Genomic DNA, 14,361 nt, shown 5'->3' on the forward strand with positions numbered 1-14,361 from the left:
TTAGCTGCCACTGATAAAAATTGGGATGCAAGAGCCAGGACTAGCATCTTGCAGGAATTAAGTGAGGGCAGGGGCTGAGTGGGAATCCAGTTCTCCCAGCAGTGTTGCCCAAGGTGATGCAATCTTTCCTGGGAAACTCCTTCCTTTTTCTCTCAAGATCAAGCAATAAAACACTGAAGTCTAAAAATGCGGAATGTCAGGCAGCCTTAATATATTTTAGGTATCACTGTATGTCCTGAATTTGATTTTGTGGTTGCCACCTTGAAGGCTACTAAGTTAGCAGCAACACCCAAATGGGGAATATGTAAGCAAGATCCAAACCACATAAAAAGACCTGTTGCTTTTTGCTCCCAAGACACAGGGATAGTCAGCTGCACTCCCTCCACCTTGAATTTTCCAGTGGCTTTCAGATATATTTAAGAAGTAGTAAATACTGGACAACATTGAATCCACAAGTGAAATCAATGAACCTGCCTGAATTTGGACCTAAGGGTATAACTCAAATTGGGTGCCCATGTAAAGGAAGAGCCAAGTCATGTTCACCTAGCACCCACAACGCTAAAGTCATTGGGAGCACAATCCAGAGAAAGGGAAGAGGGCTTGGCATTAAAATTCCTCTGTGATAACAGGAAAATATGCAAGAGCGACAAACAGCATTAATGGAAGTTTCATAAACAAAACCAAATGCATTTTCAACCTTTCTGCGACTGTTCCTCCTCTGTTCCCACCCTGTGCCAGCTACAGCAACCACACACTACAGTGTCTCCTTCATGTGATGGGACCCCAGTCTCAGTTCAGACCTCTAAGCATGAAAGTAGTTGAAGTTAATAAAACTTTCAGGATTTTAAAGCAGAAGGTATGTTAAGCATTAAAGCATTAATTAACTTTAAGTTACTTAATTTATTAATTAAATTATGGCACATGATCATAGAACATATAAGTGGAAAGCAGCATATGTTCCTATTTTATTTTAAGGTCAAATTAAGGCCTCCTTCCTAAAAGGATAGGATTTTTAAAATATTTTTTTTTTAATGCGTAAATCCACTCAACAAATCCACAATACAGGTTATAAAGACACACAGCTAATACAAGACAAGTTTGTGCTAAAGCTTTCACGTCCCTGAAACTCTCTGTTCACTGTCCAACACAGCACATACGCTTTGCCATGCCCTTACTCCTGCCGTCCCCCAAAAGAGGAGTCCACAGCTGCTTTGAAAGGGAGACACACACACACACTCTTTTGGAGGACATACCCGCAAGGATTAGTATTCTTTAAAAGGTACAGATTGTCTGAGAAGGGATTATACATGGATAATATCCCAGTCCCTTTGCTCCCTCCACCCCCCCACCCCCACGAATTTCATTCAAATAAAGCATATTAAGTGTAACTATGTCATATCAACCTCTGAAGAGTCTAAGTCCATCGAGCTATTGGTAAGATTGCTTAGCAATGCTTTACATGGGCATTAGGAGCAATGACCTTTTCTGCTCTGTATTTGATTGTTTCGTAACAACCCAACGAACCTACAGAGCTAAGCCAAATCTTTCATCTCCATGAAATGCTGGACAACTATGAAATATATACCCATAGTGTTGAAAAGAAATCAAATGCTTTCAAATGAGCTGTTGTGCAAGCTCCTTTTCTTCAGCATGGGAGAAGTTACACAAGAAAGATGTCCTTCTCGAGAGAAAAGCTTCCCACTGGTGTTCTCCAAAGGAGTAATTTCTTGACCACCTGGGCTCAACCTGCAGCTCAAATGGTTCAACCATCAACAAAAGCTTTTCCCGTGATAAGGACACTCATAAGACTCAAACCCAGGCTTTCCTCTAGTGGGTATCAGGTAGAGTACTTCTTCCCTTACCTCTCCAGCTGTTCTCACAATGGGCACCTAAAACATAGCTGGAAGTTAGAGCAGTAGAGTCATATAATGTAATTTCAATTTAACTTCCTTGGAATCTCTCTTCCTTTCCCAAATTAAGCTGAAATTAGCCAGCAGATTAAAAAATATACTGGGTATTAACAGGTAGTAATAGGCACACTGACAGAGAGAAATGTAAGAGCAGATAGCGGACTAGAAATATTGGGGAACTAACCAAAAAATAATCATATCCCAGCTCTACATTCTGGAGATTTTATAGTGAGAATACACAACACTGATGTAAACACCGTGTCTCAGTGAGGCTTAAGTCCCAATGAGACCTAAGAGATGCTCTCTTAAGCAGGGCCTTTATAAGGACATTCCTGTCTCAGAAGAAAGGGGGGAAAAAACATTTCAGATGGATTTGGAGGATTCATTAGCAAGGATTTCATAGCCTTAACATCACAGTTTGGATCAGGGTCATTGCAAACCTTGTCCCTCAGCTGTTCCAAGTACCGAGAACGCTAAGATTTCATCGTATGAAAAAAAAATAGCAGCTATACAGTATGCTCCTCTACACTGAAACCGCTGCCATTTTCAAAACACCATATGTAACTACAGTTAAAATATACAATGTGTATTTCATTAATTAAGGTTCCTCCTACAAAATTAGGAAGCAAGGTAAACTAGTTGGTGTGATTTCCATACTGTGCCAGGTAAGAACGTTTGCAGTCTCCAGGTTGACAGCTAACTCCTGCATCCCTGCGCTGCCACAGCCAACACACAGATGTACCCTCAGACCCCTCCTGATGAGCCAATCTTGAAAAATCAGATAGCGTGAAATTAGCTTAATGTGCACTCCTTAAAGCTGAAAGCAGCAGATACCTTGCAAACAAGCGCAGCTAGAGGTAGATGAATACTACAGCCCACCGTTAGTAAATCCCTGCTTCATTGGCTTTGCCTTTGTAGTCCCGTGCCCCGTATTTTCACAGTTATGCTGGCTACATGCTTTCCACTGGTGTTGCAATAGGAATTACAGACATCTTTGCACGGCATCTCCAACCGCTTGTTTTTACTTCTCCTCGTTTGAAGTGCCACTGATTATTTACGACCCACTCAGGGACTCAAAAGACTTTCCCTCCATAGAGACCTCTACATGTAAACTGAAGTCTGTTCCTAGCAACAGATTATTATTACTCATGTGTTCAGTCGAGCCAACATCACAAACAGAAACGGCAGATTTTTATCTTTGGCGAACTAATCCAAATGAAATAGAGCTCCACAATGCAGACCGACTGAAGAACCCTTTCCTTTTTGGTTATTAACAAAGGTCTCAGTTTATTTTACATTCAGAAAGAAGCAGTAACATTCAGAAGTGCAAGTCCTGAGCCTTGCAAAGTGCTACTGAGCCGCCTTCTTTTGGTAAACTTATTTTTTGTAAGTCTGTCACAGTCTCCTTAAGGGCAAATTGTTGGGATCCAGATCATGATAATATGACCTAAAGAATTATCACAGAAAATCTTTTACATGGTTTGGATTTTTGCTTTTTTACAACACTTCCTTTTCCCCTCACTTCCGATATACTCCTGCTTCTGTTAAGTCAGAGAAGTTCACACAGCACTGAAGTTTAATGGCCACATTTTCTCCCCAATACTTCATTTACAACGGTTTCACCATTTTTTCACCCAGTGATGGAGGTGGGCAGGAAGGTCTGTTTAAAGCATGCATTTTCCAAGATCTTTACACCAAAACACCCTCTTTTCTTAAGGTCTTACTCCAGACTGAAGTTCATCCCTTCCACGTTTGAAATGCTTGCCAACGTTGCTCTTGTGGGCAATCTCAGATTGTATACAGGCCCACACAGCAATGGGATAGGATTGCACAGCAAACATACTGATCCCCTTCCCTTCAGAGCCTCAGGTAGCAAAAATCAGGACAGCACCATTGACAGATCTACCCTGACTTCCCTCACTTGAGGAGCTGACAACTTCTCCCTGTCTTGCAGAAAAAAATATTTGTCATCATCCAGCAAGCAGTAATGGCACATTCTCTGTGCTTTCCCGGAGGAAGAAAAGGGCTTCCATTAGGTTTTCTTCACTTTGAAGGTGATAGGGAAAAGAGGCTATAGGCTTCTGAACCTACATAACAGCCTACCGCAGTCAGATGGGTATCAGCCAGTCCTTTCAGAAGTGGTATTAGAGCATGTGGCATTAGAGGGACTCTGCACTTCCTGCGATAATGCTGAAACAAGTCTGGCCATGAGTCTTCCTAAGCTATCAGCAGACGGAGATGAAGGAATGAAAAGGGAAGAGGTTGGAAAAGGCTGAACAATTCTGCTCAGAAAGAACCAAGCCCGGAGAACGTTAGATAGACGAGAGATGGACACAAAGCTACACCCCATTGCCACAGAAATAGTCTTGCCTCATATGAACTGACACGCTGAAACTATATGCACAAGTAAGGACTCCTCCAAAGAACAAGAGCTGCAAGACCAAGACATCTCTTGTTAGTTTATTTATGACAACAAGCAGAAGTACATTTTTGTTATCCAGGGACTTCCCGGCGATCTATTTATAATTTTTGAAAACGTGCCAGAACAAGCATATGAGTATACAAAAGCCACACAACTTTTTAAGGCCAGCAAATGTTGCTGCTTTGTCTTTGATTTACACATCAGTAGTACTTCCTGTTTCAGAAGCACAATGGATCTTCTCATTGCATTAATCAATTTAAAAACGTGGTTAGGAAAGTGTCTTTCTTGACCTTTTCTTGTTTCAGGGGAGTGGTAATAGATCAGTCATCCTGGTACAATTACACAGTTTGAAAACTGCAGTTACTCCACGCTGTTGTTAACACACACACAAATGCTTTTAACAGAGCTACGCCTTGTTCGCACATTCACAAAAGCTGACCCGTGAAGGTGCACGATGCATCTGTTTGCCCTCAGAATAAGAGTCTATCTCACATTTGTCTATTCCCAAGTGGAAATGTAGTGCCAAAGCATACTTACTAAAGTTGGAGAAAACATTCAGTTTTCGACTGGTTTCCAAGTTTTCCCACATCATTAATAAAAACAAGAACTGCTCGGAACTCAAAATCACAGTTGTTAATGTAAAAAGGGAGAGCGATGAATTCCTGGAGGCTCAGAAGGCTGATGCCATGCCCCTCCGTCACTGCAGGGCACACTGCTGTGCAGGGGAGCCAAAAATACTATGGTGACTTCATGGCTCCGTCAAAGTCAAGGGTTTGTGCAACAATTCAGTCTCCAAAACACACAGCCCATAAGCACATCCCAGCCCAAATCTACCTGTGCAATGCCCGGAAGCCTCCAATCACATGCAAAAAACCATGTAGTGTGTATGATGTGCTGCTGCAAGGCCAGAATGGAAAAGTTTTTCCAAAGCAGAGGTTGTTTGCACGCTTCCCTGCCGCCCGGCGTGCCAGCCATGCCGCAGCCCCAAGGCCACTTCCCACAGATAACGGGGCTGCGGGGAAGGGTTGTCATAAAAACAACATGAGAAACACAAGCTGGTTCAAGATCCGTGCTGCATCTGGGATAAACACGACCTCTCCCTATGCACTTGGTTAACTAGGAAAGCGTGCAACAAGATGGCAACAGCCGTCGTTTCACTCCTACAAGCCCTTCTCCATTTTCACAGGACAGGCGCCCCTTTCTGACCCCCCTGCCCCAGCTACTTGGGCTCAGGCGAGGCTGGTAGCCAGGCACAGCACTGAGTAGCCACGCTCTGCCTGGCCTCCTTTCGGCAAGGGGAAAGGGTGCAGCGTGGCCACAGCAGTCCCGGCGCGGCGGAGCGCAGACGGACCTCTGACCCTTAGGCGCACAGTTCCCATCACAAAAGCGAAGGGCTGCGCACAGCTCATCATACCCCTTCCTCAGCGCGTCCTGGCCCAGAGTCAGATTTTGCAGTCGAGAAGGGCAGGGAGGGGGGAGGGAATCGCCTGCAATCAGCGTAAGCTTAACTCTCTCAGGGGACTGCCTGATCAGAACCAACCGGACAGCGCTGCCTGCTTTAACCAAGCGAGAGGTATTGCAAGAAGTTTTGTGGGGGGGTTTTTTTTTTGTTTTTTTTTTTTTTTTTTTTAACAAACATTTCTTCCTTTCCCCCAGCTTGTAACTGAAATTTTTTGGTTAGTGTTTTAATAGAGACTCACAGCCGTTAACACTGGAGCCACTTTACATGATGTAAAAGGTATTTAAAATAGCAGTATATAATAACTACACCTGCTTTGTATTAATGACATGATATTAATGAGAATCAGGCTCCTAGTAATGGTCTGCCTTTGAAGGATACAAACAGGTTTTTTTTCCACTGCCTTCCTAATTCCCTTCTTCCCCAAATAAAGGAAACAGTCAGATAGCTAATAAACAGATTATTCTGTTGAGCGAAGCTCGCCCAAGCAATAAAAGGCCTGGAGTTTCTCAATTAAATTATAAAGCTGTTCTTATTCAGAAAGATCTTCCTGCTTCAGGAAATTAAGAAAAGGGAAAGGTAGGGATAGCGGGGACTTGTTCTTACAGAGCAAAAATCACTGGAAGTGGCAGTGCAATGTTTGCACAACAGCCCTCCGCAGACAGAGCCATTGATAGTGTCAAGAAAGGAGAGGAAAGTGAAATGTAATGTGTATTTGGGAGCTGAAAGAGAAAGGGCATGTCTCATGCTAAACCTATCTGCTTTGGCAGTATTCCTGTAAAGATCATGAACTTGTTTTGATCACTAAATATAGCAGAGAAAAGGGATCTACTGCGAGTAGCTCTCTCCGGCAGCGCTTGCTGTTTTACACAGGCAGAAGGAGGACACAAAAGAGAGATTTGTCAAGCAAATGGTAAACGAAGCTTGCCAAAATTTGAAGGGCAAATTACAATTTAAGTGATAGGTCCTAGCCTGGCAGCTGTGAATTCATCAGCTGCTCTCTCAAGCATGTCCAATTGAGGCTACAGCAATGCAAACTACCGCTCTTCCCCAGCACACCTCTGCTCTGACCTGGAGGGGCTCCCTCTCCGAAGAGCAAGTTTTTCATGCCCGTAAAATTCCATGTGATAGCTCCACATAATTTCTGCTGAAAATTGCCCCTAAAATGCTAGTCAGGGTCTTGTTGGTTTTTTCCACCTTCTGTCCCATGCATTTCAAGGTTTGTGGGCAAAGCAGCCTTTCCGCGAGCGCAGCCTGCACATTTGCAGGTCTGTGCTGGTCTTGCACCCATGACAAGGGCCTTCCGATGGTGTTGCCTCCCACACAGGCTGTGCGGGATCCTCCACTAAAGGGGAAAACCAGCGCTTCACTCGGGCAACTCAGCAGAGCCTCCGCACTGCTCTGCAAAGTAAAGCACTTCTGTTTACTGCTTAAGACAAGTAAAATGTAAAATGTCTTTCTCTTTGCTTTCAAAGAATTAGTTGATTTAGGGAAAAAAACCCCACACAAACCCAAATCTCTGATTTATAGCGTAGTTTCAAGCATGCAGAACAACTTTTTGTGTGCAGCGAAAACCAGGCCAAACACTGTGATTCTCACAATTCCTGTTGCCTGTGAGGGCCAAACAGCCAAACCACACACAGGCAGCCCAAGAACTTGGTGCTACGCAGTAACCTGCTAGAATAAATTGTTCTCACTAAAGAAAATTTAAATAAAAATACAGTCGCAGTTGCAAAGCCAAGGAATCCAAATTAGAAATAGCCCAGACTAAAGGATGCTTTACTTATTTCACGCATTCCCCTTCTGCACATGCAGGATGACAGAGTCTCCTCATCAATGCCTGAATCACAGAGCTGTCCAGCCTGCTTTCTCTGGGAATCAGGATTTCTTACAGAGACACAAAACAGGACGAATGCCTGTGAGCCCCATGCATCTCCCTTGCTGAAAGGCAGCAATATTACTAACACAAAGTTACTTACAGACAAGTTCAGTCAAGCAACAGAAGATGCGTGTTGTGTAAGCAGAGCTGCCGCACCATCCCCTCCTGGGCCAGGCAGCCGCGGCAAGGTGATGGCCAAGCAGGTGAGGTAAGCCGCGATCTGGCCGCCCAGGCAAACCCCAGCCCACTGAGGCATGTTTCTGTTCGGTTTGCAGAGTCACACCTCCCGGAGTCACCGTCCAGGATGAAACTCCAGCAAGGAGCTGGCGTGTGACCACCAGCGCGAGTCCTTGGAACAGGATACGCTTCAATTTCCTTACAATCCACGCATTGGCTTTCGGTACATTAAACTCCTGGACTGGCTTTTCGGAGTATCTTTGCAAGAAGAAACACATTCAGAGTCACCTCCAAGATTCTCAAAGGTGAAGCCTTCACTCACAAACAATGTCTGTAAAGCTATTCCAAGTCCCTACAGACCTAGTAAGGTGCGTAACTGGGGAAAAAATAACTCAGATTTTTCACTCCCCCAAAACAAAGCCCGCTCTGCTGTTACTTCCCTCTTACAATAACAAGCTCTGCTTTATCCGTCCCAGGGGTATTTAATCACCAACATCCCACCCAGTTCTGCATAAGAAACAATACTGCAAACAATCTATCAGACAGTTCTGTTTCTCTAAAAAAAAAAAACAGAAATAAAAAAAACCCGACCCTAAACCTGTCAGTCTGCTAACTGTGAAACCACTTGTTACAGTCCAACTGCTTGATGAAGTAGGATGACAATGCCAGGAAATACCTGGAATTGATCTTCAGTGTTTATTTTTGGAGACTGGCTTGCCTCCCAGCTCTTACTTAACAGTTTGCTCTTCCCCTCCTCTCCCCAGTTGTTCTTTCCGGGATCAAACTGGAATTTGTTTCACCTCTTGGAGTTCACCCACAGACCCCCTAAAGCAGAACTTCAGGAATCAAATCCTGGCTCAGACAACACTGCTTTCTATTTCACTGCTATCATATTTTTTCCCACGTATCAAAAAAGATAGTAGAATGCTCTGGTATTTGTCTGAAATCAGAATTGCACAGGATCCATTTAACACTCGGTACTTGCCTGTACTTCATACCTCTGCTATACAAGCAAACTCCTTCACCAAATTCTCCCCCTAGACACTCCCCTTATTTGGCAAAGGACGTCTTTCTGCTGTAAACTAGTTCTCCACACAGGAGGAGTTTTATCCTTAACCTACCTGTTTACCTGTGCAGATAAGTCAGGCTTTTTCCAGAAGAGCTAGTGATTTTTTTTTTACCATGCCACTACATAACCCAGAGGCAGCAGCACCACCTCAGAGCGGACCAGGTCACCGCTCCCTGCGTGGCTCCAAAGCTCCCCAAGCTTTGCATTTAGATACACGTTGCAAGTTTTAGATAGGCCAGTTTAAAGAGTTTCCACACATCACCTGAACACCACTGAGTGATCACACACACTGTCTTAGGTCACTGCGAGCCTGAAGCAAAGCACATTTACTCCTCCAAGGTTCAGCTGGTTGCTGCAGATTGGAGCACACATACAATCATCCACACCAGCCCAGTGGATACACAACAATTCAGGTATGTGCCTGAACTATGGACTTTTGGAAGAGAAAAGTCAGGGAAAGGAGGACGAGTAACAGCCTATATAATTTTGCAAAAAGTTTTCACAAAAAGGAACCGAGTACCTACCGGGTGCCGTCCACCACCAAGAGCCAGGCAGCCAGTCTTGCCCCGAGGAGAGGAGCAGATTGCAAGGCAGCTGCAAGGAGCACGGGCAGGAGAAGGAACACACCTTGGGGAGCCTGCTGTCGTCCTCATTGCTTCCACCTCTGCTGCTAACCTGATGTGCGACCTTGAAAAAGCCACTTTGCAAATCCCCTTCGGCCTCTTATTTATAGCAGAAGATTGTCTGGCGCTATGGGTCCAGCCCAAAGCTTTTCTGAATCCAATGACTGGCCAGAGGAGGAGGACGACGACTCTAAACTGGACATTGCTGTCTGCTGTCCGGTCTCAGGCACACCGCCTTACACTGTGCAACCTACACGGGCACCAGGTCTGGTCGGAATGAGGACACTAGGAACCCTTCTAGAATCTCTGCCGCGCTATGAGACACTTTGGCCGAGGTTCAGCTCTCCTGACACTAAACAGCTACAAGAGAGATGCCTCCATGCGCATTTATTGTTTGAACTCTGCAGAAACAATGGAGAGAAACAGGCACTTTTAGGTCAGTTTGTCCAATGTATTTTTAGATGTCCAATTCAGTGTGGATGAATCATGGCCCAAAAGTGTTTGCTCCTCTCCAGTGACTATGAAAGGAGTCTGGACAACTGTCTCTCATGCAGACAGTTACGTTGTAGCTTGGCAAGATGAATCTCACCCTTTTAAGCTGGGGAAAGGAAGGAAGCACGGAAGCACCCCCCTTGGTTTACACTTAAGTGAGAGTGTCACCACCAGAGACACATGGTGCAAGCACTCTGTGCTTGCCTCCTTCATATATGTCTTGTAACCAGACAATATGCAACCACCTTCGCCCAGAAGGCTTGGCTTTGCTAGAAGAGCTTCATTTAGTCATTAAACTTGAAGCTTTCATCAAATATTGCTACAGCCAAAGCTCCACATCGCTCACTACACGAGAGCCTCCACGAAGCAGGACATGCTGGTTGTGGAGCAGCTTTCCTTTCTCTCCCTGCATCACTTAGGTGGTTATTAACAACAAAACCCAATCCAGCACGAAATAGAAGTCTCAGTAATGCAAACAGAACCAAACCCATTTCTGAAACATCTTTACAACCAGTTGTACACAGGCCATTTGGTGCAGACCAGCAAGGCATGTTCAGCAGCATATGCATTCCCCTCTCTGCCTCACCCTTTCACTCCATCATTCACCAACTTCTTGTCTTTCTCCTGGCAACCAACAGGCCAAACGATTCAGCAAGCAAAACTTCTTCCTGTCAAACCCACATTTCTGCCTCCTCCCTAAACTTCCATGAAAGTAATTACAAGTGCTTTGTTTTCCATCTTAATTGTCATTTCCTTTGATAGAACTTGCAGCCTGAGTGTTAAAGCTCAAATAACTAATACCATTCTTTTCTCTTCTTCCCCGGCCCTGGCCACAAACAGTACAGCTTGTATCAGGGTCAGCAATTCCTTAAAAACCTCTCAAGCCACTCTGTGCAGCTGCATTGTGTCGGGTGTTATCAGCAGGCTGCAAGGTTAGAAAGCAAACATGCCTCCCTAAGAAAGACTGAAGTTAAGCCCAGAGTCAAAGCTCTGCCCCATTTCCCCTCCCGGGGGGAGATAACAGCCTATTCCGCACCAGCCCTTTCCCCAGCACAGCTTTCTGCTCCCTTCCTGTGTGTGCAGCTGAGCTAAACAGAAGTTTTTTCCCCACTCCCTTTTCTGTCCCTGTCCTGGCCCTTCAGCATCTCCACAGAAGCAGCTTGCTTTATCTCCTGCTTTGAACACTGCGATTTAGGTGATCCACAGAGGCTGTCTTCTTTGTATCCTTGCTAATCCTGGGACTGGTGTGCAAACCATGAAGGTCGCAGGAAGCTGGCCAGCATTCAGAGACACTGTTTAGCCTTCCCATCTCCACCCTGCAATCCCTTCGCAGACAAAACGCTCCAGACACTGGGCTCTTTCCCTTCTCGACATTATCCCAATCCAAAATACGTTCACATCCTTCAGTGACTACTTGCTGCTGACACCCTTCATGCTCCATTGGATGCAAGTCAGTCCTGGAAGGGTAGGCGGTCAAATCCATGTCCTATGGGATAATACACGCTGTATTTTTTGATTCATAGTCCAGTAGGTATAATCTCGCGCTCCTCCTGGGGAAGCTGCACATCTGCACAGGAGGGAGTGGGCTGAACACAGCCTGTCCCTTAGCATTGACATACCACTTGTACTCCCAGGCATACATTTACGCTCCAGACCAATTCAGCCACATGAGCTGAAGCAAAAAACTCTCCCAGACCCAAGATGGGTCTCGATCCCCTCCACAGAGCACAGCCAGAAAAAACCCGATCTCCCAGCGGCTACATGGCCACCTCTGTCTCAGTTATAGGAGTCTTTCAGCCACACCAGCCAGGGATGAAATTCAGGCAAAGGAAGATTAGGTGAGAGGTGTATGAAATGTCACCTTCTCTTTAATCGCAGCTTAGGGATCCAGTCCCAAAGCGTTACTCATACAGCACTCCGCATGTATAATCCCACCACCTAATCCGACCGCTTGGTCAAACAGGCACGTCGCTAGGAGCGGGTCCTTACCATCACTGTCTGCATTTCCACCGTTCCTCCGAGACCAGGTTCTTTCCCACATCTAAAAGCCCCGTGACAGTTCAAAATAAACCAAAGGAAACCTAGGGCAAGTGTGGCAGCACACATGGCTCATTCCTTCTACATCAGGAATGGCACAGCCCATTGCAACCTGAGAGATGCTCTCCCACGCTGCCAGATCATGTTGGGGAAACACTTCGCTTGTGGTAAGCAACAGATAACATCGCTTTGCGCATACACAGAAAAAGCATCTCAGCTGGTAGACTTTTAAAACCGGTATTTATTGTGCCCCAGGGAAGAAAAGAAATTAGGTAAACTGGCTGAAAGGCACAGCTTTGCTAGGAAGAGTTTGGGTCGTCTCTTCACATCTCTCCATACAAACCCAGCCATTGAGAGTCCAGATCTAAAACAGAGCCGCAGTTGCTAAGAAAACAGCGCTGCAAACAGATGTCAGGAGATGATTCATGGAGGAAGGGCATATCCCTGTACTACAGATAAACCAAAATGAATGAGGCTCTTTATACCTGATCTTCCAAGCTGTGCTTCTTCATGCCCTCTTTGGGGGTTTTCTTTAATTCATTTCTATATTCAGATGGCGAGGAAACCAAGCGGAGCTAAATTCACTCTTTATGGAATTAATTACTGGTAAAAGGGTTTTACAACACTTACAATGAACTCAGTAAAAGGGCTAAACTGTGGCCCGTTTTTCCCCCAAAACAAAGCATTTTGCTCCTGAAACAAGAGGCAACTTTGCCCAAAAACCTATCAGAAGAAATAACATTAAACCCGCAGTTAACTGCAAAGGAACAAAGAGTAACAATTTTTTCTTTTGTTACTTTTCCTTATACCGTAAAACTTAAAATTAATGGCTAGGGAGATGAAGCATTTTCAACCTATTAGATCATTAGCCAGCAATGCATGCCGCTTCTTGAATTACTTCATTGTGCCTATGCTTAAAATCTTTGCTTGACAAATAAATAAAAAATAGCTAGCACACTGCGGGACTGGCTGAGTGCTACTGACACCCACAAAGTTCTCATTTACTTTAATGAACTTTTAGTCTGATTTAACTGGAGAAAAATAAGTTCCTTTGCCCCTCTTAAACCATCATGCTCAATTCTTAACGCCGTATGATATCAACAGCACTTAAAATACAGTCTCCTGAGGTTATTTGCGAACAGCTGTTTAAATAAAGGAACTTTGATATATACTTTTATAGATAACTAGGGTAAAGAGGCAATTATCATTCATTACCCTTCATTACAAAGAAGGGAAGAAGAAACACCATTTAAACACTTCTGACTAGGTGTTTGTACAGCATCTCGCACACGGGGGGCCCACACACCATACACATCGGTACGGAATGATATGCTTATTGCAGTCACCGCTGATTTCTCATCGCCCCCCTAACCCCCATGTGTCATTGCCCACCCCTCTCTACTTCAGCTCGTCCCCATCGCCCTCGCTGGCAGGTGCCAGGGCCTCGGCTCCCCCGCCGCCACACTCTCACTCCACACCGCCCCATCCCCTCCTGCTATGGCATGCCGCCTTCTGCCTTGGAAATCAATTATTTAGGCTGCCCTGATTTCAACGCGAGGTAGCTGCGTGCGTGCCTGTGGGGCGGCGGATGCTGTTATTGCAGGCAGTGTTAACAGCCACCACCATACTCCTTCTCCGAGCTACAAAACCACCCCAGAAGTGGCTGAAGCCCGTGACTCGGCTAACCAGGCGCCAGAGGCCGCCTGCGTCCCTTCTGCAGGTATTGCGTTTCAGAGGCATAAACAGACGTGTCCGCCAAGCTGCGGTTTTGTTGGCTTGGCCAGCAGTCTTAAGAACTAGCCAAGATCCTGCATGTGGCACTTGCATCTTTGTCTGTCTGCCCTCTGACAGGAGATCACCCTGAAAGCTGAGAGGGAGGAAAAAGAGGAAATGATGGGAAGAGGGGAGAGGACAGATGGGACACGGGGCACCCTGAAAGAGGGAAGCAGAGGCGTGAGGAACACACAGTCGCTGACATGACGAAGGTCGTGAAAAACTCTCGAACTTGCTCAAAATTTTTTCTCTGTGCGCTTTGAACAACCCAAGGAGCGTGCACCTGCTCTGCCTCCCAATTCCTCCAGCAGCTCCCAGACAGGAAGAGTAGAAAGAAAGATAACCCCATTTTGGGGCAACAGGGAGAGGACTGAGGTGAAAAGAGGACAGAGAGCCTTCCCTTAGATCCACGTGTCCCCAGCGCCCGACACAAAGTCGGCGCCAAGCCACAGACCCCACGCACCGCATCCCACGGGCCGCAGTAACGCGGATCCGTAATAACCGCTCCGATAGGAAGCGG

General features: G+C 45.5%; 1 protein-coding gene across 1 annotated transcript in view; it reads right to left on the bottom strand.

Annotated features, from left to right (window-relative positions):
• The window catches only part of SYNE2 (spectrin repeat containing nuclear envelope protein 2), a 197,669-nt gene that overhangs the window by 182,302 nt on the left and 1,006 nt on the right, over positions 1 to 14,361 (bottom strand). The gene's annotated exons all lie outside the window — the stretch shown is intronic.

Source organism: Phalacrocorax carbo, chromosome 9 (assembly GCF_963921805.1).
Source record: "Phalacrocorax carbo chromosome 9, bPhaCar2.1, whole genome shotgun sequence".
NCBI lineage: Eukaryota > Metazoa > Chordata > Aves > Suliformes > Phalacrocoracidae > Phalacrocorax > Phalacrocorax carbo.